The sequence below is a fragment of the Dasypus novemcinctus genome, chromosome 23 (assembly GCF_030445035.2).
Source record: "Dasypus novemcinctus isolate mDasNov1 chromosome 23, mDasNov1.1.hap2, whole genome shotgun sequence".
NCBI lineage: Eukaryota > Metazoa > Chordata > Mammalia > Cingulata > Dasypodidae > Dasypus > Dasypus novemcinctus.
The window spans coordinates 3838293-3864693 of NC_080695.1; the positions used below are offsets into that span (position 1 = coordinate 3838293).

Here is a 26401-nt window from a genome sequence, read left to right on the forward strand (position 1 = left end):
TACTAATTTTTGCAGATTGATCTTATAATCTGTCACTTTAAAGAACTCACTTATTAGCCCTAGAAACTTTGTTGTAGGTTTCTCAGAGCTTTTGAGGTATACAGTCAAGTCATCTGCAAATAGTGAAATTTTTACTTCTTCCTTTACAATTTGGATGCCTTTCATATCTTTTTTCTTGCCTAAGGCTTGAGCAAGTACTTCTAACAGAATTTTAAATAAGATAAGTGACAGTAGGCATCCTTGTCTTGTTCCAGATCTTAGAGGGACTGCTTTTAGGATTTCACCATTGGATATGTTGTTAGCTGTGGGTTTCTCATATATGCCATTTATCATTTTGAGGAAGTTTTCTTCTATTTCTATCTTTTGAAGTGTTTTTAATCAGGAAAGAGTGCTGTATTTTTCAAATGCTCTTCCTGCATCTGTGGAGATAATCATGTGATTTTTTTTTCTTTCTGTCTGTTTATGTGGTGTATCACTTTGATGGATTTTCTTATGTTGAACCATTTTGCATACCAGGGATGAAACCCACTGGGCATGGTGTTTAATTCATTAGATGTGTTGTTGAATACAATTGTCAAGTATTTTTTTGAGGATTTTAACATCTAGTTTCATTAGAGAGATTGGTCTATAGTTTTCCATTCTTGTGTCATATTTGTTTGGCTTTGGTATTAGGGTGATGTTGGCATCATAGAATTAGTTAGGCAATGTTCCCTCCACTTTTATATTTGGAAGTGTTTTAGCAGGATTGGTGTTAGTTCTTTCTGGAATATTTGGTAGAATTCACCTGTGAAGTCATCTGGCCCTGGGTTCTTATTTGGGATGTTTTCAATGCCTAATTCTGTCTCATTACTTGTGATTGGTGTTTTCAAATCATAAATTTCTTTTCACCAGTGTAGGTTGCTTGTGTGTTTCTAGGAATATGTCCATTTCCTCTAAATTATAGGTCTTGTTGGTATACAATTTTACAAAGTATCCTCTTATGATACTCTATTTCTGTGGGTTCGGAGGGCCATAAGCCCTTCCTCATTTATTATTTTAGGGATTTGCATCTTCTCTTTTTTTTCTTTGTCTAGCTAAGGGTTTGTCAATTTTATTAATCTTCTCAAAGAACTAACTTTTGATTTTGTTAATTTTTTCTAACGCCTTCTTATTTTCAATTTCATTTAGCTCTGGTCTAATTTTTGTTATTTCCTTCTTTACTACTTCCTTTAGGGTTATTTTGGTGCTCTTTTTCATTTATTATTTATTTATTAATTTATTATTTATTTCTCTCCCCTCCCCCCCCCACCCTGGTTGTCTGTTCTTTTTGTTTATTTTGCTCATCTTCTTAGTCTTCTTCTGTTGTTGTCAGTGGCATGGGAATCTGTGTCTCTTTTTGTTGTGTCATCTTGCTGTGTCAGCTCTCCATGTGTGTGGAGCCATTCCTGGGCAGGCTGCATTTTCTTTCACACTGGGCAGCTCTCCTTATGGGGTACACTCCTTGTGCATGGGGCTCCCCTACGTGGGGGACACCCCTGCATGGCACAGTAATCCTTGTGTGCATCAGCACTGCACATGGGCCAGCTCCACGTGGGTCAAGGAGGCCTGGGATTTGAACTGTGGACCTTCCATGTGGTAGACAGATGCCCTAACCACTGGGCTAAGTCCACCACCTGTTGCTTTTTTTCTGATACTGCCAGGTGTGCAATTAGTTCTTTAATCTTAGCTCTTCTTTTATGTTGCAGACAATTTTGGCTGTGAATATCCCTCTCAGTACAGCTTTTGCTGAATCCCATACATTCTTTGGTGTGTTGTCTTGTCATTTTCATTGATTTCAAGTAGTTACTCATTTGTTTTTTTTGCAATTTTCCCCTTTATTGTTTAACTTCCATATCTTTGTCCCTTATCTGCTTCTCTGCCCCTTACTGATTTCCAGCTTCATTCCATTGTGGTCAGAGAAATTATTTTGTATAATTTCAATCCTTCTGAAGTCTTGAGAGTTATTCTGTGGCCTGTCATGTGGTCTACACTGGAGAATGATCCATGTGCACTTGAGAAGAATGTATATCCTGCTGCATTTGGGCGTAAGGTTCTGTATGTCTTTTAGGTACAGATCCTCTAATGTATTATTCAAAGTCTCTGTTTCTTTATTAGTTTTCTGTCTAGGTGTTCTGCCTAATCATGATAATTATATATTAAATCCCCCACTACCATTGTAGAGGCATCTATTTCTCCACTTATTTTTTCCAGTGTTTGCATCATGTATTTTGAGGTGCCCTGTTTAGGTGCTTAAATGTTTATGATTGCTTTTTCTTCTCATTAGATTACTGCTTTTATTAATATATAGTGGTCTTCTTTGTTGCTTACTATAGTTTTGCATTTATTTTTTATTTTATTTCTTTCTCTCCCCTTCATGCCCCCCCCCCCAGTTGTCTGCTCTCTGTGTCCATTCACTGTGTTCTTCTGTTTCTGCTTGTATTCTTGTCAGCGGCACTGGGAATCTGTGTCTCTTTTTGTTGTGTCATCTTGCTGTGTCAGCTCTCTGTGTGTGCAGCCCCACTCCTGGGCAGGTTGCACTTTTTTTTTTGCATGGGACAGCTCTCCTTACAGGGCCCACTCCTTGTGCATGGAGCTCCTGTACAAGGAAGACACCCCTGTATGGCATGGCAATCCTTGTATGCATCAGTGCTGCACGTGGTCCAGCTTCACCACATGGGTCAGGAGGCCCTGGGTTTGAACATTGGACCTCCCATGTCATTGGTGGATGCTCTATCCATTGAGCCACATCCACTTCCTTAGTTTTGCATTTAATGTCTATTTTGTCTGATATTAGTATATCTTATCCCACCCCTTTTTTTTGGTTATTGTTTACATGTAAAATAGTTTTACAACCATTCATTTTCAGCCTCCTTGTGTCCTTGGGTCTAGGGTGAGTTTCTTACAGATGGCATATAGATGGATCATATTTCCTTATCCATTCTGCCAATCTGTGTCTCTTGATTGGAGAGTTGAATCCATTAACATTCAGCATTATTACTTTCAAGGAATTACTTACATTAGCCATATTTTCTTTAGGTTTATGTATGCCATATGTTGTTTTTATTTCTCTTTTTTATATTTAAGGTATTCTTACAATCTCCTCCAGTTCTCTCTCTCCTGTGTTTTCCTTTCAACATGCAGAAATTTCTTTACTATTTCTTGAAGGGCAGGCTTCTTTTTTACAAACTCTCTTAATTTCTGTTTTTTTTTTTTTCTGTGAATATTTTGAACTCTTCATTTTTGAATGCAAGCTTTGCTGGGTAGAGAATTCTTGTCTGTAAGATTTTTTCTTTTAGCACCTTAACTATACCATGCCACTGCCTTCTTGCATCCATGGTTTCAGAGGAGAAATTAGCACTTAATCTTATCAAGCTTCCCTTGTATATCATGAGCCTCTTTCCCTTGCAGCCTTCAGTATTCTCTCTTAGTCTTGAGCATTGGACAATATGACAAGTGTATGTAAAGATCAGGCCTTAATCTAATAAGGTTGAAGCCCTTATAAGCAAAAATGGAAACCAGAGGAGAAGCTAGAGAAGGAGAGAGAGTTTTCCATGTGATGAATGCAGAGATGCAAATACAAGTTAAAGAACCCCAAGGATTATTGTAAGCTAGCACCATAACACTAGAAATTCTGGTAGAAAGCATGGCATATGAATACTAGGATGTTGGGATTCTAGCATTCAAAGCTGTAAGATAATAAATTCCTGTTGTTTAAACCGATCATTATGTGTTATTTGTCATAGAAGCCCTGGTAAACTAAGTCACTCAGTGAATAATACAAGCACTAATTTTGGAAGCATGTCTTTACAGTTCCAAAGGTTAGATAGCCCAAGATGTTGCAGTGTAAAATCAAAAGTTCAGTGTTCTTATTGGGCTTATTATGTTTACAGGCATATTATCTAAGGAGGGAGAATGGGAAGCATCTTCCCCTTTCCTCTTTATTAAGTCAAGAAAATTTCATCCTTTTACCCTAACACAACTGAGAAAGGCAATTTGAATATATGTTAATAATTTGAGTACCCAAGGGAGCTGAGTTTCATTTTTATAACATATCAAATTTATAGATACATATTAGTAAAGCATAAATCCACCCAAATTGCACAACCATGGTATTCGATATAATCACACAGTTGTGCATTCATCAATTCAGTTTTAGAGCATTTTCATTATTCCAGTAATAATAGTAATACCAAAAAAAAAAAAAAAAAAAACAATGCAACAAACACAACTCATCACCATTCAATCCTCTATGTTTCTCCTTCTGTGCCTAACTGCTATTCTGTTTCCATCTCTCTAGTTTATTTGTATTTATATATATTTTTAAAAATGGCCTTATATATGCAATGTTACACTTTTTATGCTTCCTTCTAGTAAATGTTCTTAGGATTTCCCTTTTAACCATTGTCAAACCCATAAAATAGCCCTGCTGCTCATGAACAGCATGATGTGCTCTCACAATTTCCATTCATTTTCAAAACTTTAAAGTAACATTTTTACCAATTCTTCACACATAAACTCTCAGCTTTACATTCTCTACCATCATCCAATTTTCTGGTCAATATATTCTAATTATTAATTCCATGATTTTATACAATATAACTTAGTTCATAATAACACAATCATACAGCATTTCTTATTTTTATGTTTGGCTTGCTTCACTCAAACTAATATCCTCTAGGTTCATCCATGTTGTCATTGCTTCATGATATCATTTCTTCTTACCACAGCATAATATCCCATCATATATATATACACCAGAATTTATTTATTTATCCATTCATCAGTTTATGGACACCTGTGCTGGTTCCAACTTTTGGCAATTGTGAATAATGAAGTGTGCGGATGTCTGTTCATGTTACTGCTCTCATTTCTTCTGGGTATATACCTAGAAAACTCCACATGAAAAGTTGATATTTAAGTTCCTTGGGAACTTTCCAACTGTCCTCCACAGTGGCTGTACAATTCTACATTCCCACCAAAGTGAATAAGCACTCCTATCTCTCCACTTCTTCTCCTTTTTAATAGTGGCCAATCTAATAGATGTGAAAGGATTTGAATTTTGATTTGAATTTCCCCAATTGCCAGTGATTTTGAACATTTTTTCACATGTTTCTTCATCATTTGCATTTCTTCTTTGGACAATTGCTTTTTCTGTTCTTTTGCTCACTTTTGACTGGGTAGTTTGGCTTTTTATTGTTAAATTGTGTGATCTCTTTCTATATCATGTGTATTAGCCTTTATCAGATATGTGATTACCAAATATTTTCTCCCATTGAGTTAACTGCCTTTTCACCCATTTGACAAAGATCTTTGAGGGGTAAAAGTGTTTAATTTTGAGCATTTTTTTTCTTTTTTTGCTCATGCTTTGGGTGTAAGTTTTAAGAAACTACCATCTACTAAAACATCATGAAGATGTTTTCCTGCAATTTTATCTAGGAGTTTTAAACTTGTCACCTTTTATATTTAGGTCCTTGATCCATTTTGAGTTAATTTTTGTCTAATTTGTGAGATCAGGATAGACTTTCTTTGGGATATGGATATTCCATTCCGCCAAGACCATTTGTTGAATACAGTGTTCTGGTCAAATGGGTGGGCTTAGCAACCTTGTCAAAAATCACTTGACTACAGATGTGAGGATCTATTCCTGAGTTCTTGATTTGGTTCTATTTTTAAATAAGTCTATCTTTATGCCGGTACCATGCTGTTTTTGCCACTGTAGGTAATATTCTTTTACGCCTGGAAGTGAGAGTCTTCCAAAGTCTTTTAAGTTTTTTAAAGACATTTTTGGCTATTTTGGGCCACTTGCCCTTCAAAATAAATTTGCAAATTGTCTTTTTTCTTCAAAAAGGCTGCTGGGTGTTTTATTGGGATTGCATTGAGTCTGTAAATCAGTTTGGGTAGGATTAACATCTTAATGATATTTAGTTTTCCAATCCATGAACATGGAATGTTTTTCCATTTATGTAAATTGTCTTCATTTTCTATTAAAAATGTTTTGTAGTTTTCTGAATACTGGTCATTTAGGTCCTTGGCTATGCTTATTCCTAAATATTTTATTGTTTTAATTGCTATTATAAATGAATTTTCCCCTAATATTATTCTCAGATTGCACAGCAGTAGTGTACAATAAATCTATTGATTTTTGTATATTAAACTTGCATCCTGTCATTTTGCTGAACTTGTCTATTAATTTTAGTAACTGTGTTGTGGATGTTTCAGGATTTTCTAGATATAGGTTCATACTATCAGCGCATTGTGAAGTTTCACTTTTTACTTTCCTACTTGGGTGCCTCTTATTTCTTTATCTAATCTAATTGCTCTAGTTAGTAATTCTAGCACAATACTGAATAATAATTATAACAGTGGGCATCCTTGTCTTGTTCCTCATCTCAGAATTAAAGATTTCAGTCTATCACCACTGAGTATGTACTAGCAGTAGTTTTTTCATATATGCATTTTACCATACAGAGAAAGCTTCCTTCTATTCCAATCTCTTGGAGTGGTTTTTTTTTTTAATCAAGAAAGGATGGTGTATTTTGTCAAATGCATTTTCTGCATCAATTGAGAGGATCATGTGATATTTCTTCTTCAATTTATCAATTTATTACACTAATTATTTTTTTGTGTTGAACCACCCTTGCATACTTAGGTTAAACCCACTTGAAATTCTTTTGATGTGCTTTTGGATTCAGTTTGCAAGTATTTGTTGAGGATATTTGTATCTATGTTCTTTAGAGATATTGGATTGTAATTTTTTAAATAGTATCTTTATTGGGTTTTGGTATTAGTGTGATGTTGGCTTCATATAATGAGTTTGGTAGTGTTCTTTCCTCTTCAATTTTTTGGAAGAATTTGAGCAAGATTGGTATAAGATTGTCTATGAATAACTGGTAGATTTCACTGAGAAGCCATCTGGATCCTGGCATTTCATCTTTGAGAGTTTTTTGATGACTGTTCCTATCTCTTCAATTATGATTGGTTTGTTGACATCCTCTATGTCTTTTAGGGTCAGTGTTGGTGGGTCCTGTGTTTCTAGGAATTTGTCCATCTTGTCTACATTGTCTAGTTTTTCGGTAGAGTTGCTCATAGAATCCTTTTGGTTTTGTTGATTCGCTCTATTTTTTTCTCAATTTCATTTATTTCTGCTCTGAACTTTCTATTACTTTCCTTCAGCTTGGTTTGGGATTAGTTTGCTGCTCTTTTCTAGTTTTTTTTCCAGGTAGCAGTAAGCTTTCCAATTCTAGTTCTTTCTTCTTTTTTACCGTAAGCATTGAGGTCTGTAAATTTTTCTCCTAGCACTGCCTTTGCAGTGTCCCATAGGTTTTGATATGCTGTGTTCTCATTTTCTTTCATCTCAAGATATTTGCTGGCTCTCTTGTAATTTCTGCTTTGACCCACTGATTATTTGAGTGTGTCATTTATTCTCCATACATTTATTAATTTTCCTTTTTCCAACACTATCAATTCCCATCTTCATTCTGTTATGATCAGAGAAAGTGTTTTGCTTAATGTCAATCTTTTTAAATTTACTGAGGCTTTTCTTGCCACCCAACATATGGTTTACCTTGGAGAAGGATATATGGGTGATTGAAAAGAAAGTTTATTCTGCTGTTTGGGTGCAATGCTCTATAGATGTATGTTAGGTCAAGTTCATTTATCATATTATTCAAGTTATCTGTTTCTTTATTCTCTGTTCACATGTTCTGTCTAATACTGAGAATGATATGTTGAAATTTCTGTTATTGTAGAGACATGTATTTCTCCCTTCAGCTTTGCCAGTATGTACTTCATGTATCTTGGAGCACTTGGGTTAGATATTTTTTCTTGGTGACTTGACCCTTTTATTAATATATAATAGCCTTCTTCATCCCTTAACACCGTTTTGCATTTAAAATCTCTTTGGTCCAATATTAGTATCACTACAATAGGTTTTGTGGTTATTATTTGTATGAAATAACATTTCACTTTTATATCAGGATTTGTCTTTATATCTGTGGTGAGTCTCTTGTAGACAACATATATTTGTTTCATTTTTAAAATCCATTCCATTAGTTTATGTCTTTTGATTCGGTGTTCAAGACATTAACATTCAAAGTTATTAGTTTAAAAGCATTATTCATGTATTTTGTTCTTTGGCTTTGTGTTTTCATGTTATACTATTATCTGTCTATTTACACGTAAATTTATCCTTCCTAATAATCTTCATTCCTACATTCTTCTCCAAATCTCTTGCCTTTGCTTTTTCCTTTCAGGATGCAACACTGCTTTTGTTAGCTCTTGCAATTGTCATGTTTTGGTAAAATATTCTATCAGTTTTTGTTTGTCTGTTTAGACTGCGAACTCTCCCTCATTTTTTAAGGAGAGTTTTCATGAATACAGAATTCTTGGCTGACAGTTTTTTCTCCTTCAGTACCCTAGAAACATCATACCACTTTCTTATTTCCTCCTATGGTTTCTGATGAGAAGTTGGTACTTAATCTTACTGATGTTTCCTTGCAAATGATGTTTTGCTTTTCTCTTGCTGATTTCAGAAGACTGTTTATCTTTGGTATTTGTCCTCTAAATAGTAACTGTCTGGGGGTAGGTCTATTCAGATTTATTTTGTGTGGAATATGTTGTCCTTCTTGGCTATTGGTATTTATGTCTTTCATAAGGGGTGGGAAGTTTTTGGTTATTATTTTCTCAAATATACTTTATGTGTCTTTTCCATTCCCTTCTCCTTCTGGGAAACCAATAATGTGAATGTTTCTGTCTTTCACATTGTCATTCAATTCCCTGAGACCCTCTTCCATTTTTTCCATTCTCTTTCTGTTTTCCTGTCTTTTCCAGTTCAGATGTTCTATCTTTAAATAAGGCCCGTTTCTTTTATTTGCAGGCTTTTACATGGTTCTTTATGCTCACCCAGAGTTGTCTTAATATCTTTATTCTTTTAGTCATACTTTCTTTCAATTCTTTGAATTGATTTAGGAGAGTTGTGTGATTACCATGTCTTGTCGTAAAACCCATATCTCTTCTGGAGTTTTAGTTTCTTCATTTGCTTAGACAAACTCTTCCTGTTTCCTGATATGGTCTGTAATTTTTTGCTGATGTTAAGGCATCTGAATGTTGGTGAATTTACTCCAATGGCCAGTTTTCTTTCTATCACCTTTTTTTTTTTTCACATATCTTCTTTGCTACTTGGTTCAACTTGTTCTATGTTTTTAAAAGTGCCCAGCTTAAGTGTAGATTTCCTTCTAGAAGTTAGGGTACAGAGAGATTCCAATGCAATTTTGTCCATGCCTGCCTGTAGATGGCACTTGCCAGAGCACCTTTCCATGGAGGTGTTTATTTCAATATCTGTTTTCCTGTGTTTTGGTCTGGCCAAAGCTGAGATTGAAATCAGACTGTGCTGGCTGAAGTCATTGAAGAAATTCCCCCCAATCCCTTTTCTTTTCCTTGTAAGACCTCACAGGTAGGAATATGCTCCTCTCTCAGTCAGCTGCAGTAAGCTAGGGGTTTTACCCCAGTTTAATGACTTGGGGTGGGGGAATGGAGCTCTTCTAGGATGCCACAAGGGTTTGGTAACTTACATGTGTAATTTTTAGGTCATCTCTCTGGCCCTCACCCTCTGGGAATCGTGAAGCACTGTCCTGGTCTGCTGACCCCAAAATCAGACCCATTGGAGAGTTTTTTGGCTCTTTCTCCATTGTTTTTGCCTCATATAATGCCATCTTCCCATAATTCTGGTTTCAGTTGTAATATTAAGGGGTTTCTTCTTTGTTGAAGTACTTGGTCACTGATGGGTCCATTCTTGAAGGACAGCTATTCTCTAATTGTGGAACTGTAGCTTTTCTTCGTACATTTAAAAATTTTCATAGAGCAATTCTGTATATAAGGTATGCTCTTTCCAATGTATAAGGCATTACAGAAAATGGTGTGATACTTCACTGTAAACTGAAAAGACCAGTCCCAAACCAATGTCAATTTTAAGCCCATTTCATCACCCAATTGGCTATTTTCACTTACAACAAATTCTGTGGCTTGCTTCACCCACTGGTTAGGACAGTTGAATAGGAGCATGCCTAACAGTGAGATGTGGGTACTGTTGTATAGGACCACTAAGTTAATTTCGTTAGAACTTGAATATGGCTGGATATTAACAGTTGCCTTGTGGCATCCAAGAATTGCAAAAATAAGGGAGATTCTTTTTCTGATTTCATTAAATGGTTGCATCTGTCCAGGAACTGATAGCCAGTCATGATCCACTCCTTCTATATCAGATACGGAATTACAGAAATTGTCCTAATGTAAGGATCCGTCATCACCTGAATAAGAGAAAATATGACATAACTCAAATCTATGAGTTCTCCTATGGTAGGTATGTTTGCTTTCCAGCCTGTGCATAAGTGCTACTGAATGCTTAAGGAATGCCTTTACATATTTTAACCATCTAGTACATTGCAATGAAGATAGCCATTTCAGTTAAGTTTCTTCAAAAGGCACATTAACACATAGTTGCTTAAGTTTTACAGATACTTTTTGTATTTCTTGGATATTAGACAAGGTCTTATTCAAATCCAATTTGTAAACATCACTTCTCTGTGGGTGATTTCTAGTTATTGCATTACAGATACTTTGATCAATTTTTCTCTGCTGCAATACATCTTTTGTGAGGACCATTCTCACCAAGATCTGCCATCAGGGTGGTTCCAGCACAGGAGTGGCAATCTTCCAACAAATAATGGGAAAACTACTTTAGGTCTTGGTCTGCTAAAGAACTTGGCAGTACAAAGTATTCTGGAAGGCAAGTGGATATCTTATAACCCTTGTTATTGGAAAAAACTCTCCACACAGAAACACCCATCCTATTGATACCTCTGTCCCATTCTGAGTAACTTCAAACCATTGGCTCTAACACCTCCTCCTCAACTTCCTGAGGGTAGTCAATTTATTTTTTTGACTGAATTGTAGTATTTTTCACAGCAAATTCAAATATAAAGATTAGCTGCAAGCCTGTTGGCTGGGAAGAGTGAAGTATTTGCAAGGTATACCTTTTTTAGCAGTTTTGGGACATGATTTTTCAAAACAAAATCTGACATTCCTGGAATCTTTACAATAAATAACTAACACTATTGGATCAAATTAGATTTTTGCTTGGGGCCTAGGACTTTCTGCTTCTTTTTGTGTTCATTTGCTGTGCAATTTGCTCAATACATTTCAAAGGAACATCACGTTTACCAAGAAGAAAGTTTTGTTATGGAATTTTTAAAATGGCATTGGATCACCTGGAATAAAGAAAATGTTTAAAACTTTTTTAAAGTTGAATTTTATCATTCATAAATGAACATCCACAAACAATAAGTGTATAGTAAATGTTGTGAACTTGCAAAAAAACATGCATATCATCATTCAGGGCTCCCATATATTACCCCAACACCAACACCTTGCACTGTTGTGAAACAATTGTTACAAAGGATGAAAAGCATCATCAAAACATTACTACTACCTATAGCCAGTATCTTACATTAGGTGTATTTTTACCACAACCCACCTGGTTACAGACACCCTGTATTAGCATTATAAAGTTGTTCATAGGAGAATGTTTGCATATTTGTTCAGATAACCACAATCCAGCTTCCACCAAATGATTCATAGTGTTATACAGCCCCATGGTTTTTAAAATCCATTCAGAGTGTAAAGTAAGTGGCTCTCATATTCATCACAGAGTTGTGCTGTCATCACCTCAATTTTCCTTACTCCAAAGAGAAAAATCTCATAATCCCTTCTACCCCACAGAAAATAGAATATGGGTTGAGAATGGGAGCTGATTCTTAATATATGTAGAATTTTTAATAATGTTTGTTGTAAATGTGTGGAAATGAATAGATTTGGTGGTAGTACATTTATATTACAGTGAGTATAACTGTTTTTTTTTGTAGATGTGATTGTGACCAAAAGGGGTAGTCTGTGGATACAATATTTTAATTGAAAGGAAGGTAGAGAATAATGAAGGACTGTATAATATAGTGATTTTTTTTTAATTTTTTTATTTTTTATTGACTTTGTAATAATATTACATTAAAAATATATATGTGAGGTCCCATTCAACCCCACCCCCCCACCCCCCCTCTCCCCCCCCCCAACAACACTCGTTCCCATCATCATGACACCTCCATTGGATTTGGCAAGTACATCTTTGGGCACCTCTGCACCTCATATACATTGGTTCACATCATGGCCCATACTCTCCTCTATTCCATCATGTAGGCCCTGTGAGGATTTACAATGTCCGGTGATTACCTCTGAAGCACCATCCAGGGCAGCTCCATGTCCCGAAGACGCCTCCACCTCTCATCTCTTCCTGCCTTTCCCCATACCCTTTGTCCATTATGTCCACTTTTCCCAATCCAATGCCACCTCTTCTATGTGGACACTGGATTGGTTGTGTCCATTGCACCTTTATGTCAAGAGGAGGCTCAGATTCCACCTGGATGCTGGATGCAATCCTCCCATTTTCAGTTGTAATCACTCTAGGCTCCATGGTGTGGTGGTTGTCCTTCTTCACCTCCATCTTAGCTGAGTGTGGTAAGTCCAATAAATCAGATTGTAGGTGCTGGAGTCTGTTGAGGCTCAGGATCTGGCTATCACATTGTCAGTCCAGAGATTCAAATCCCCTAAATATATCTTAAACCCCAACGTTAACTGCACCTCCAGCACATTAGCATGAAAGTCTTATGAAGGGAGATCCCATCTGAGTCCAGATTCATCACACATAAACACCATTTCCAAAGAGGGGCCATCTGCCCTGGTAGTTAACCCCATCGGCCATGACCATAACTCCCATGGGTCTCTTTAGCCCTCAAAGGAACCAATATCTGGGGGTTAATATAGTGATTTTGGTGATGGAAAATGACTGTGGTTAATAGTGTAAGAATATTCTTTTATGAAGTGTTAATAAAGGAAATTTAAAAATTATTGCCTACCAGCTTTACCCACAAATCATATGGACTTTTATCTGTTGCAATGCTTTTTTGTACAAAATTGACTTCATTCATGACAATTCTCCTGGCAAAAGAACTGGCTTCAGTTTTTTAATATTCGGTTCCAAATTAAATTTATCATCAGCCTGGGTCAGCAGCAGGACATAGGATCTGAATGTGGGTCTGGGCAGCTTGAAGGAGAACATGCTGCTCCCAACTATTCTCCTAAGATATTACCAGTGTCAGCACTGGGGCCACCCAATACCTCCAGACACCTCTGGACATTGGGCTCCAGATCCTGAAGTCCTAGGCCTGCCTGGGGCCTGGCTGGGAAGACTGACAGGCCAGTCGTGAAGAAGCAACTGCCCAAGTAAGGAGCAGGGCACAGGGAAGGCCTATGCTTGTTCAGGGGCCCACTACCCAGAAGGGGCCCACCACTCCACCACGAGAGACTGCACACACAGGGCCTGTGGCCTGCATCTTAGGACCTCTAACTGTAGATTTTGAAGTCAACATTGGAACAAGTTTCTGATGTGCAAATATCTATTAAATCAGGGGCTTTGTAGTGCAGAGCTAGCAAACTTGATGCTGCTGTAATTTGACAAAAGAGCCAGAACCCAATTAGTAGAATTAAAGCCTCAACTAATGGCAATTGAATGTAAAATCTCCGAACAGTCCAAGGTATGGTTCAGATATGTGATGAAGAGGACTCTGTTGCACAAGGTTTTAAATCATATGGCCAAATTTGGGAGCATGGAGATAATAACATGCCAGTTTGTTTAGTAATTAAAATATTTGTGCCTGATATGGGGGCTCCAGAAGTCGCCTGTAGTCACTCCTCCAATTTGTCCAATTCCTGTGGGCTGTTTGCCTCAATTGTTTGTTCAGCTGGAGATAGTCAAGCCAGCAAGGTATCTGTACCACAGGGCTTGTATTAGCCAAATCTGATGGCATATGGCTCTCAGCATTTGACATTTTTGTTTGAAAGAATGGCTTATTTGGAGGATTTGAGCCTCTGGATTACAAATCAAGGAAAGCACCAAGCACAATAACAAAAAAAAAAAAAAAAAAAAAAAGCCAACAAAATTGTGTAGGTCTCCATTCAATAAATTTTTTCTTGGTTTATGCTGCTTCTCTTCTTAGCATGAATTATTACCAATAATAATATTACAAATAAAAATATTGCTAATATTGTCTGGTTTCATCATGCTGGGAGAGGGTTTTTGCTCCACATTATTTTCTAAAATGATTATCTTTTACCAAGTGGAGTTGCTAATCTCCCTTCTTGATGGCACATACTTTATGTCAATAGTCCTGGAGCACTAATTTAAATTTACTGAAGGATATTCATAGGGAAAGAGTGATCATCCATCTCACATATGCTGAAAAAGTGGAACATTCCCAGGGGGTATGAATTTAGGTTTAAATATGTCCTATAACAAATAATCCCATAATATATCCTGGACTGTAAAATAATCTGTCATTAATGGGCCCAGGAAAGTATCTGTCTCAATGTGTCCTCCAGTCCTGATGGGTTAGAGGTAAAATAGAAAATCCATTTTCATGAGAAAAGATATGGAATGGTCTCATGTGTACAGGATCCTCATAAACATGAAAATGAGACATGCCCCTTTTAAGTATATAAAAGAGCCATGGAAATGTTTGTAAAAATTATTAAGTGATGAAAGTCTTCCCAGAGGTTTAGAATTAAGAGAAATTAAATTCTGGGCAAAAGTGAAACCCAGGCAAGAATAATCACTGGTGAGAGTTCTGGGAAAATGGCACCAAAGTAGTTCATACAGGGTGTAGCTCTCATAAAAATAAAAAAAAAAATAGGGAGAAAGCATAGGCATCATCCCAGAGAGCTTGTTTGGGGACCTGGAGGAAAGAAGAGTGCCACATTCATCATTGAAGAGAACTGGGGATGGAGAAATTAAGGGCCCAAAAGGAAAACTGTGAGCTCCTGACACCACAGCTGGGAATGGCACCCATCTCCCACCTCAAGGAGAACAAGCTCCATAAAACATGCAGCTAAGTAGCCAACAGAGTGGGAAAAGGGCATATTCCTCCCAGGGAAAGAGAGGGTGTGGCAGAGGCCTGACTGTGGTTTGTGTTAAGGGTGTTTAACCAGTATAATTTGGTTTTGAGTCTATGGTTCAGAAGTTAAAGGAAATCGAAGGATTCATCACAGTGGAAAGATTTGACAAAGAGCACTTTCTGATGGCTAGCCAAGAAAGTGAAGGAAGACAGGCTTTGCTGCCCCTGATTCTTTCCCAGTCACTTTGCTCTATTCTATGCCACATTATTGGATCCCTGACCCTGTTTTGATAACTTAAACTGGGAAAATTTAAAGTTTTAGAAAAAACTGAACCAGAAATCAAAAAAGAGTTGTGGAAAAAAAAAAAAAACACTAGGCAAGAGAAACATATTGATGAACAGAGTAAGATCACCAACATGATTAGATGCCTAGATATCAACAGAATCAACAAAATAACAAAACATACAAAGAATATATGACCAAGCAAGGAAACAAACGAAGAATCCAGAGAAGACACAGGAGTAAAGATAACTAGTCAGTGATGTTAACACAAATCTCCTTAATTAATTCCAGAATTTGATGGAAGATATGACTAAAGAGATGAAGATATTAAGATGACACTGTTAGGTGCATAAATGTTTATGATTGTTCTTTCTTCTTGAAAGATTATCCCTGTTACTAATATGTAGTGTTCATCTTTGTCTCTCACAATAGTTTTGCATTTAAAGTCTATTTTGTCTGATATTAACCTTTTTTGGTAATTGTTTGTAAGATTGTTTTCCAGCCATTTACCTTCAAACTCCTTGAATCCCTGGCTCTAAGGTGGGTTTCTTGTAGGCAGCATATAGATGGGGCATATTTCCTTATCCATTGTGCCAATCTGTATCTCTTGATAGGTGAATTTAATCCATTGACATTCAGTGTTATTACTTCCAAGGAATTACTTACATTAGCCATATTTTCTTTGGTTTTGTGTATGCCGTATTTTGTTTTTATTTCTCTTTTTGTCTTTTTAGTTGTTTTTTTACACTTGCCTCCAACTCTGTCTCTCCTGTTTTATTTTTTCCTCCTGGAGAACTCCCTTTAGTAATTCTTGAAGGGCAGGTTTCTAATTGGCTTACTCTATTAGTTTCTGTTTATCTGTGAATATTTTGAACTCTCCAACATTTTTGAATGACAGCCTTGCTGGATAAAGTATTCTAGGCTGGAAATTTTTTCTTTTAGTACCTTGACTATGTCATATGACTGCAGTCTTGCCTCAGATGAAAAATTAGCACTTTATCTTATTGAGCTTCCCTTGTACATGATGGTTCTCTTTTCTTTTGCTGCCTTCAGTATTTTCTCTTTGCCTTAAGCACTGGATAATTTGACAAGCATATGTCTTGGGATAGTGCTGTTAGGATTTTTGCTGTTTGGGGTGTGTTGTGCTTCAGAGACATGTACATCCATCTCCCTGAATAGGTTTGGGAAGTTTTCAGCCAATATTTCCTCCAACACCCCTTCTGTCCCTTTTCCCTTCTCTTCTCCTTCTGGAATGCCAATAATGTGTATGTTTGTGCATTTTTTGTTGTCATTCAAATCTCTAAGCCCCCGTGTATTTCTTCTATCTTTTTATCTATCAATTCTACTATCTGTTTGATTTCAGGTATACTGTTTTCCACATCACTAATTCTTTCCTCTGCCTCTTCAAATCTAATGTTATTTGCTGGGAGTGTATTTCTTATTTCTTTGATTGTGCCATTCATCACCATCATATCTGTTATCTTTTTGTGTATGTTTACAATTTCTTTAGTATACTCTCCAAGTTTTTTTTTTTATCCTAATCTTTTCCTTCACTTCATTAAGTTGGACAATGATATTTGTTTGGAGAGCTTTGATCAGTTGTTTGATCTTTTGTTCCTCTTCCTGGTTTTTAGTTTGTTCATTGGATTGGGCCATGTCTTCCTGATTATTGGTTTGGTTTGTAATTTTTTGTTGCTGTCTGGTCATCATTTTATGTTGATGGTTTGTTCAGTTGATTATCTTCTCTGTCTAGTCTCAGGTTTTATTTAGGTTCTGTTTTTGTGCATGTGTTAAGTCTTCCTTTTGATATTTTGTTCTTTATTTTCTATTTCCTTATTGTTGTCTAGGTTCCTTAGACTGAAGGAAAAAGATTAGGGCCAGGGAAAGCAAAAGAGGTAAGAAAAGAAAAAGTATAATAGTAGTATTGATAATAAATGCCAGCAGAAGAACCATATAAGACCTAGGTGAATGAATATTAAACTCATGTAAGCTCTGTAGAGTTACAGGAATAAAAAGTGGAGTTCCTACAATGAGAATGGAAACTGAATATGGAGAAGAATACAGTATGAATTAAAAGACCAGCGTGATCAGGAGAGAGGGAAAGAGAAAAGAAAGGACAATAACATAAACAGTGAATAAAAGATAGAAAACAAAGTAGAGGAGTTAGAAATAAAAAGCTAGAAATTTGGTGGCTAAACAAAGAGAGATGGAATGTAATAGCAACAACAGAAGATGGGAGATAGAAAGATGTAAAGGAAAGGAGATAGAGTTGGTAGCCAAAATCAGTACACACAGAAAACTGAGGGAATGTTGAGTTCCCATCTGGGGAAGCTCTGCTGCATTACCCAATAGAAGAGCAACAATCCCCAAAGTACAAGGGCAAAGTGAAGTGAAGAAGGATGGCCCAATGATGGTCCCTTGATACTGATGAGCCTATCCTTATGAAGCTGTGTACTTAAAATTTCTACATGACCTAGAACTGCTGTGTGCCTATGAGTTACCTCCTGAGAGCCTCTATGTAGCTCAAATGTGGCCACTTTCTAAGCCATACTCAACATATAAATACATTACCTTCCCACTTGCATGTGATATGACTTCTGGGGATGAGCTTCCCCGGCACTCAGGGATTACTACTAATCACCAGCTGGTAATATAATGAGAAAAATACCTTGAGTAAGAGGGGTGAATGGTAAAGACAAATGAGTTTATTTGGCTAAGAGACTTCAGAATGAGTCAGGAGGTCATCAGAGGGGCCACATTTATGTCTCAGCAGGATCCCAGAGACAGCCAAAGTAGATGCAATCTGAGGTAGTGCTGCTCCTGAGGGCTACAGAGACACACAGGTTCTACAGTCATGGCAGATGGCTTTGGAGTTCAGTGCCTCACCAGAGGGTCCTACTTTGGAATTTGCGCTCCTGAGTGTGAAAGATTTGGACTCCTATGAGACTTCTCTACACATGCCTCTTCTGTCACATTTATTGAACTTGTGGTTGTCACTGGAGTTGGTGTATGCTCAGGAGACTTGAATCTCTGGACTGTGCATGTGCCAGCTGGGCACTGAGGCTCAGCAGAGTTGCAACACCTTTCTTTCTCAATGGACTTACCCAGGTCTGCTGACAGGGAGGGAGGATGATCAACCACCATAACCAGGGAACTAAGAGAGTCTAAAACTGCAAGCAGGAGAATTACATCCATCAGTCACATGGGATCTAAGACCCCTCTTGATTTAGAGATGAAGTGGACATCACCATCCCAGGGCCCTCAGGATGGAGGAAGAAAATATGGATTAGAGTGGACTTCCTGGTATTCTACTATAGAACTATTGTGACTCTAGCAATAGAAGAAATTGCATCATTGATGTGGAGACAGTGGCCATGGGATTTGCTGGGGGCAGGGAGAGGGAAGAAGAGGTGTGATATGAAGGCATTTTGGGGACTTGGAGCTGTCCTGAATGATATTCCAGGGTCAGATGCAGGATATTATATATCCTGCCAGAACCCACTGAATGGACTGGAGAGAGTGTAAATTACCATGTAAACTATAATCCATGTAGTGTAGCAGTACTCCAGAATGTATTCATTAAATGCAAAGACTGTGCCTCACTGATGAAAGAGGTTGTTGATGTGGGAGGCGTGAGGGTGGGAAGTCAGGTATATGGAAAACATATTTTTTAATGTAACATTTTGTGTGACATATGTATCTTTAAAAAAAGACAATAAAAAAAGAAAAAAAAAGGAATTTTGAACCAAAAAAAAAGATGACACTGTGTTAGCATAAAGAACAATTTGAAAGCCTGTAAAGAAAAGTACATAACTTATAGAAATGAAAGACACAACAGAATAGATTAAAAATACATTAAGGGCAGATGGCCCCTCTTTGGAAATGGTGTTTATGTGTGATGAATCTGGACTCAGATGGGATCTCCCTTCATAAGACTTTCATGCTAAAGTGCTGGAGGTGCAGTTAATCTTGGGGTTTAAGATATATTTAGGGGATTTGAATCTCTGGACTGACAATGTGATAGCCAGATCCTGAGCCTCAACAGACTCCAGCACCTACAATCTGATTTATTGGACTTACCACACTCAGCTAAGATGGAGTTGAAGAAGCACAACCACCACACCATGGAGCCTAGAGTGATTACAACTGAAAATGGGAGGATTGCATCCAGCATCCAGGTGGAATCTGAGCCTCCTCTTGACATAGAGGTGCAATGGACACAACCAATCCAATGTCCACATAGAAGAGGTGGCATTGGATTGGGAAAAGTGGACATAATGGACAAAGGGTATGGGGAAAGGCAGGAAGAGATGAGAGGTGGAGGCGTCTGCGGGACATGGAGCTGCCCTGGATGGTGCTTCAGAGGTAATCACCGGACATTGTAAATCCTCACAGGGCCCACTTGATGGAATAGAGGAGAGTATGGGCCATGATGTGAACCAATGTATATGAGGTGCAGAGGTGCCCAAAGATGTACTTACCAAATCCAATGGATGTGTCATGATGATGGGAACGAGTGTTATTGGGGGGGGGGGAGAGGGGGGGTGGGGGGGTGGGGTTGAATGGGACCTCACATATATATTTTTAATGTAATATTATTACAAAGTCAATAAAAAATAAAAAAAATTAAAAAAAATACATTAATATCATATAATAGCTGATTTGATTTGGTTGAGGACAGAATTAGTGAAGTAGATGACAGAGCACCTGAACTTAAAAAGACAGAAGAATAGAAAGTGAAAAGAACGGAAAAGGTTTAACAGGGTTTCCAGGAATTGTATGATAGCATGAAACACACAGACAAATGCATTATAGGATTCCAAGAAGAAAAGAACAGAAAAGGGGCAGAAAGAATTTTAAAGGAAATAATGGCTGACAATTTTCCAAACCTTATGCACGACATGAATATCAATAATCCAGAATTACAACATATCTTAAACAGAATAAATCTGAATATATTTAATCTGAGACATATTCTTTTTAGAATTTAAAATGCAAGAAATAAAGACGTTTCCTAGAGCAGCAAGAGAAAAGCAGTTTATCACTTATATGGAAGTCTCATTAAGTCTAAGTGCTGATGTCACCTCAGAAACAATGGAGGTAAGGAAACAGTGGCACAATACTTTTAAGGTACTGATAGAAAAAACTTCCAGCCAAGAATTCTGTCTCCAGCAAAACCATCCTTAAGATATATTTACAGCCATTACAGACAAAGAAAATCTGAGAGTATGTCACCAAGAGGTTGGTTCTACAAAACATACTACAGTGTATGTTACAGGCTGAAAGGAAACAACAATGGTGAGAGACTTGGAGAAGAGTTTAGTAATGAAGATAATAAATAAGCATTACTGGAAGGGTTAAATGACAGAAAATAGTAAGATATGACAACAGAAATCCAAGGGATAAAATGGACAAGATAAGAAAAGCTTTATAGTGATATTGAATGTTAATGCACTGAACTCCTCAATCAAAAGGCATAGAATGACAGAATGGATTAAAAATATGAGCCATCTGTTCATTGCCTACAAGAGACTCACTTTATTATTTTTAGTTTTTTAATGAGGTACTGGGGATTGAACCCAGAACCTCCTACATGGGAAACAGGCACTCACCCACTGAGCTATACCCACTCCCCCAAAGTCTCACTTTAGATGCAAGGGCACAATCAGCCTGGAAGTGAAAGGTTGGAAAGAGCTATTCCATGCAAGTAGTAATAAAAAAGATCTGGAGTAATGACATTAATATCAGACAAAATAGATTTTAAATGCAAATCGGTTATAATGGATGAAGAAGGTAACTATATATTAATCAATGGGAAAAGTAAACAAGAAGAAATAACAATAATAAATATTTATGCACCAACTTAGTTCTCCAAAGTACATGAGGCAAACACTGGCCAACCTGGCAGGAGAAATTGGTGTTTCTATTTTCAGAATTGAACAGAACACCTGGACAGAGGATAAATAAGGAAAAAGAGAGCTTGAACAATATGAAAAGTGAAATAGATCTAACATACATTTGTAGAACATTACACCCAGCCCAAAGCAACATGATATACATTCTTCTCAAGTTCTCAATAACCTTTCTCCAGGACAGACTTTTTGTTGGGACATGAATCAGATCTGAATAAATTTAAAAAGATTGAAATTAAAGAAACGACTGTCACTGATCATAATGGAATTAAGTTGGAAATTAATAACAAGTTGAAAAAAGGAAAATTCACTAATGCATTTAGATTAAACAGTATACTCTTAAATAATCAGTGACTCAAAGAAGAAATTGCAAGCAAAGTCAGTAAATATCTCAAGATGAGTTAAAACAGAGACATAGCATATAAAAATTTATGACAGGGAAGCAGATGTGGCTCATACAACTGGGCTCCTGCCTACCACATGGGAGGTCATTGTTTCAGATCCCCATGCCTCCTGAAGAAGACTGCGACCTGGCATGATAGATGGGCATGGCCAGCTAACATAACAAGAGACACAAGAAGAAAAAACATGTTGAGAGACACAAAAAAGTGTGAGCAGAGGTTCCTGGTGCCTCCTAAAGAAGACAGTGAGCTGATGTGATGGGAAGGCATGGTGAGCTGATGCAACACGAAATGTGGGGAGGAAAAGCAGAATAAGAGACCCAACCAAGCAGGGAGCAGAGGTGGCTCTAGCAATTAAGCACCTCCCTCCCACAGCAGAGGCCCGGGGTTTGCCTCCCAGTGCCTCCTATAGAATCAAGGATCATGAACAGGCACAGTAAGTGAAAAACAACAAGGGGGTGGGAAGAAATACATAAATAAAGTAAATCTTAGAAAACCTTATAATAGGGGAGTAGATACAGCCCAATTGTTTGAGTATCTGCTTCCCATGTATGAGGCCCTGTGTTCAATCCCCTGTACCTCCTAAAACAATTATGGCAGTGCTCACAATGAAATTTATATCCTTCAATGTTTACTTTAAAAAAGAAGAAAGAGCTAAAATGAAAGATGTAACTGTACATTTGGAGGAACTAGAAAAAGAGCTGCAAACCAACCCAAAAACAAGTAGAAGAGAAGAAACAATAAGATTAGAGCATGACTAAATAAAATGGCTAATAAAAATAGACAAAAGAGAGAATCAACAAAACCAAAAGATGGTTCTTGGAGAAGATTAGCTAGTTTAAGCAAAGGAAAAAGAGATATGATGTAAATAAATAAAATTAGAAATGAGATGGGCCATTAATGCTACCTGAGCAGAAATTAAAATATCAAAAAAAAGATAATATTAACTGTATGCAAACAAACCTGACAAATGTTCATGAAATGGATGAATTCCTAGAAATCCATGAACAACCCACACTGACCCTAGAAGAAATCAAAGACCCCAACAAGCCAATCACAAGTAAAACAAATGTAACAGTCATCAGAAACCCTCCCAAAATGAAAGGCCCAAGACCAGTTGGCTTCACAGTGAATTCTGCTAATCATCAGAGATGATCTAATACTGATCTTTCTCAACCTCTTCCAAAAGTTGAGCAGCAAGGAACACTACCAAACTCTGTCACTGAAGCCATCACCTCAATACTAAACCAGATAGAGATATTATGAAAAAATATATATAGGCAAATATCTCTAATGAATACAGATGCAAAAATCTTAAAAAAAGAAATACTTCCTGACCAAGTTAAAAAGCACATTAAAATTATGCATCATGATCATATGTTGTTTTTTTTTGTGTGTGAGGTACTGGTGCCAGGGATTGAATGTAGGACCCTGTATGTGGGAAACCAGCACTTACTTAACCACTGAGTCTCATTGGCTCCCCTGAGTTAGTTTTTTTCATTTGTTTGCTTGTTTGTATTAATTTTAGGAGGTACTGGGAACTAAACATGTGGGAAGCAGAGGCTCACCATTTGACCAACATCTACTCCCTGATCATATGGGTTTTATGGCAGGTATGCAAGGATGGCTCAATGTAAGAAAATCAGTGCATTACACCTCATTAATAAATTGAAGATAAAAAGCACTTGATTATCGCAATTGAGTTGAAAAGACTTTTCGCAAAACACATCACTTCTTGATAAAAACTTTCTGAAACACAGCAGTAGAAGCAATCTTTATCAATAGGATAAAGGCCATATGTTAAAAAACCCAAGACAAACATGGTAGTGAATGGTGGAAGATAAATTTTTTCCCAATCTCACTGGGAAAAAAACAAGGATGTCCACTATTTCTCCTGTTAATCCGTATTGTGCTAGATTATGCAAGAAAACACAAAAGGCACCCAAACAGGATAGGAAGAAGTAAAATGTTCACTATTCCCCAATGATATGGTCCTATATTACAATATCCTGAAAAATCAGTCACAAAATTACTAGAACTAATAGACATTTTCAGCAAAGTTGCAGAATAAATATTAATATGCAAAAAGCCAATACAGTTTCTACACACTACTAAAGAGCAAACTGAGAAGGAAGGTAGGAAAAAATTCCATTTACAAGAGTGACTAAAAGAATCAAATGTTCAAGGAATAACCAACCAAAGATATAAAGGGCCTGTATTCAAAAACTACAAAACATTTTCAAAAGAAACCAAGGAAGTCTTTAATAAACTGAAGAACATTCCATGTTCATGTGTTGGAAGACTAAACATCACTAAGAGTTCAATTGAACTATAGATTTAATGTAATGCTGATAGAAGTTTAAAAGCCATTTTTGTAAATTGGAAAAGCCAATTATCAAATTTATCTGGAAGGATATGGGACCCTGAATAGCCAAAACTATCTTAAACTAGAAGAATGAAGTTGAAGGACTCTCACTTTCTAACTCTAAAGCATATTATTTAGCTAAAGTGGTAAAAAAAAACAGCACATACTGGTATAAAGAAAGATTGATGGGATCAAATCAAGAGTTCCAAAATAGACTCTCATATCTATGGTCAAGTGATTTTTGACAAGGCTGTGAAACAAACCCAGTTGAATCAGAACAGCCTATTCAAAAAATGGAGATGGGAAAACTGGATACTCAAATCTCGAAGAAAGGAAAGGATCCCTATCTCACACCTAATAGAAAAATTAACTAAAAATAGGTCAAGGACCTAAATATAAAACTAGAACCATAAAAGTTCTAGAAGAAAATGTAAGGAAACAACTTTTAGATCTTGTGTTAAGTGGTGGTTTCTTGGCCCTTACACCCAAAACACAAGCAATGAAATAAAAAATAGATTAAAAGGACTTATGACTTCCTCAAAATTAAACATTTTTGTGTTTCAACCAATTTTTCAAGAAGGTTAAAAGGCAGCATATTCAATGGGAGAAAAACCAACAAGGTTTTTATTTCCATGTTTTATAAATAGATCACAGAAGTCAATGACCAGAAAACAACCAAATTTAAAAATGGGCAAAAGAATTGAATAGACATTTTTTCCAAAGAGAAAATACAGATGACCAAAAGAGCACATGAAAAGATGTTCAGCATCACTAGTTATTAGGGAAATGATCAAAACGGCAATGTGATAATGTTTCATGCCATACAGAATGGCCATTATTAAAAAGACAGAGAATTACAAGTGTTTGAGAGGATGTGGAGAAATAGGAGCAATCCTTCACTGTTGATGGGAATGTAAATGGTGTTGCCTCTGTGGACTATGATTTGGTGGTCCCTCAGGAAGCTAAATATAGAACTACTCTATGATCCAGCAATCCTACAACTAGGAATATATACAGAAGGACTGAAAGAAAAAATGCTAACAGATATTTGCACATCCATGTTCATAGTGGCATTACGCACAATTGCTGAAAGATGGAAACAGCTTAAATGACCATCAACAGTGAATGAATAAACAAAATGCAGCATAAACTTGCAGGATAATACTCTTCACATGTAAGAAGAAATGAAATCAGGATGCATGTGACAACAAGGATTAACCTTGAGGGTACTATGTTGAGTGAAAGAAGGCAGAAACAAAGGGATGAATATTGTATGTTCTTACTGATATGGACTAAATACTATTAGTAAGCTTATGTAATTACACTATAGAGTACAGGTTAGTAGGAGATAAAATGCTGGCTAAGAAGGGGGAGGTAGATGGAATGTATGTAAAATGTTTAATAAAGTCAGTTGTAAATATGTTGCAATGGAGAGAGTTGAAAGTAGCACATTATACTGGCTATTACACTGCTTATTTATAACTTGTGATTATAGTTAAAAGATGTAGTCTAGGGAGGTTAATGTTAATTGAAAGACAGCTATAGGATAATCTACACAGTGATATTGGTGGTAGATGAGGATTCTGTTTAATAATATAAATGCAAGAATGTTCTTCAACTACAAGATATTAAGAATTTGTTGATAAATAAGAAAAATACAACTAATATAAACTATAATTACCAACAATATTGTAATATTTTTGTAGGAAAGGCAAAGGAGGTACTATATCAATGCTAAAAGTAAAAAAAAAATGAGTTTAGTTTTATGAGAGGTGAATATGATTAAACATTTTTTTCTTCATTTCCTTCATTAAGAAGGAGATGTAGGCCATGTCATTTAACCAATCTCTGCTCATTTATGTATCTTTCTGAACACTGGAGAAATAATTGAGTTTGCTTTTAGGATTAAATATGATAAATGTGACCGGACAGAAATTTTTAGATTAATGCTTTCATAATTTGGTAAGCCACCTTTTGTATATTATTTTATTTTTTGAAGTAGAGATAAAGTTAGAAAAAAATCAATGAGGGAGTAGATGTAGCTCAAGTGATTAATTTCCTGCTTCCCATGTATGAGGCCCTGGATTCAATCCCTGGTCCTTCTAAAAACAAAACAAAAAAGTGAAATAAACCAACTCTCATTGGAGAGTGGACGTAGCTCAACGGGTGAGTTCTTTTTTTTTTTTTTTTGTCTTTATTTTTTTAAATGTTAAATTCAAAAAACATGAGGACATGAGGTCCCCATATACCCCCACCTCCTCACCCCACTCCGCCCATAACATCAACCTCTTCCATCATCATTGGACATTCTTGCTTTCCACGTAATAGGTCCTGAGTTCAAGCTCTGGTACCTCTTGGAAAAAAAAAAACCCCAGCGGTGGCGGGGTGACGTCATCAACCAGCGACGGAAGCCATTCCCAGAAAAC

The 26401-nt window shown here is 36.7% G+C and overlaps 1 pseudogene; it reads right to left on the reverse strand.

Moving 5' to 3' along the window:
• Positions 1-9714: 9714 nt before the first annotated feature.
• LOC105747189 (myotubularin-related protein 10 pseudogene) lies at positions 9715-13183 on the reverse strand (annotated as a pseudogene).
• Between the last annotated feature and the right edge of the window lie 13218 nt (positions 13184-26401).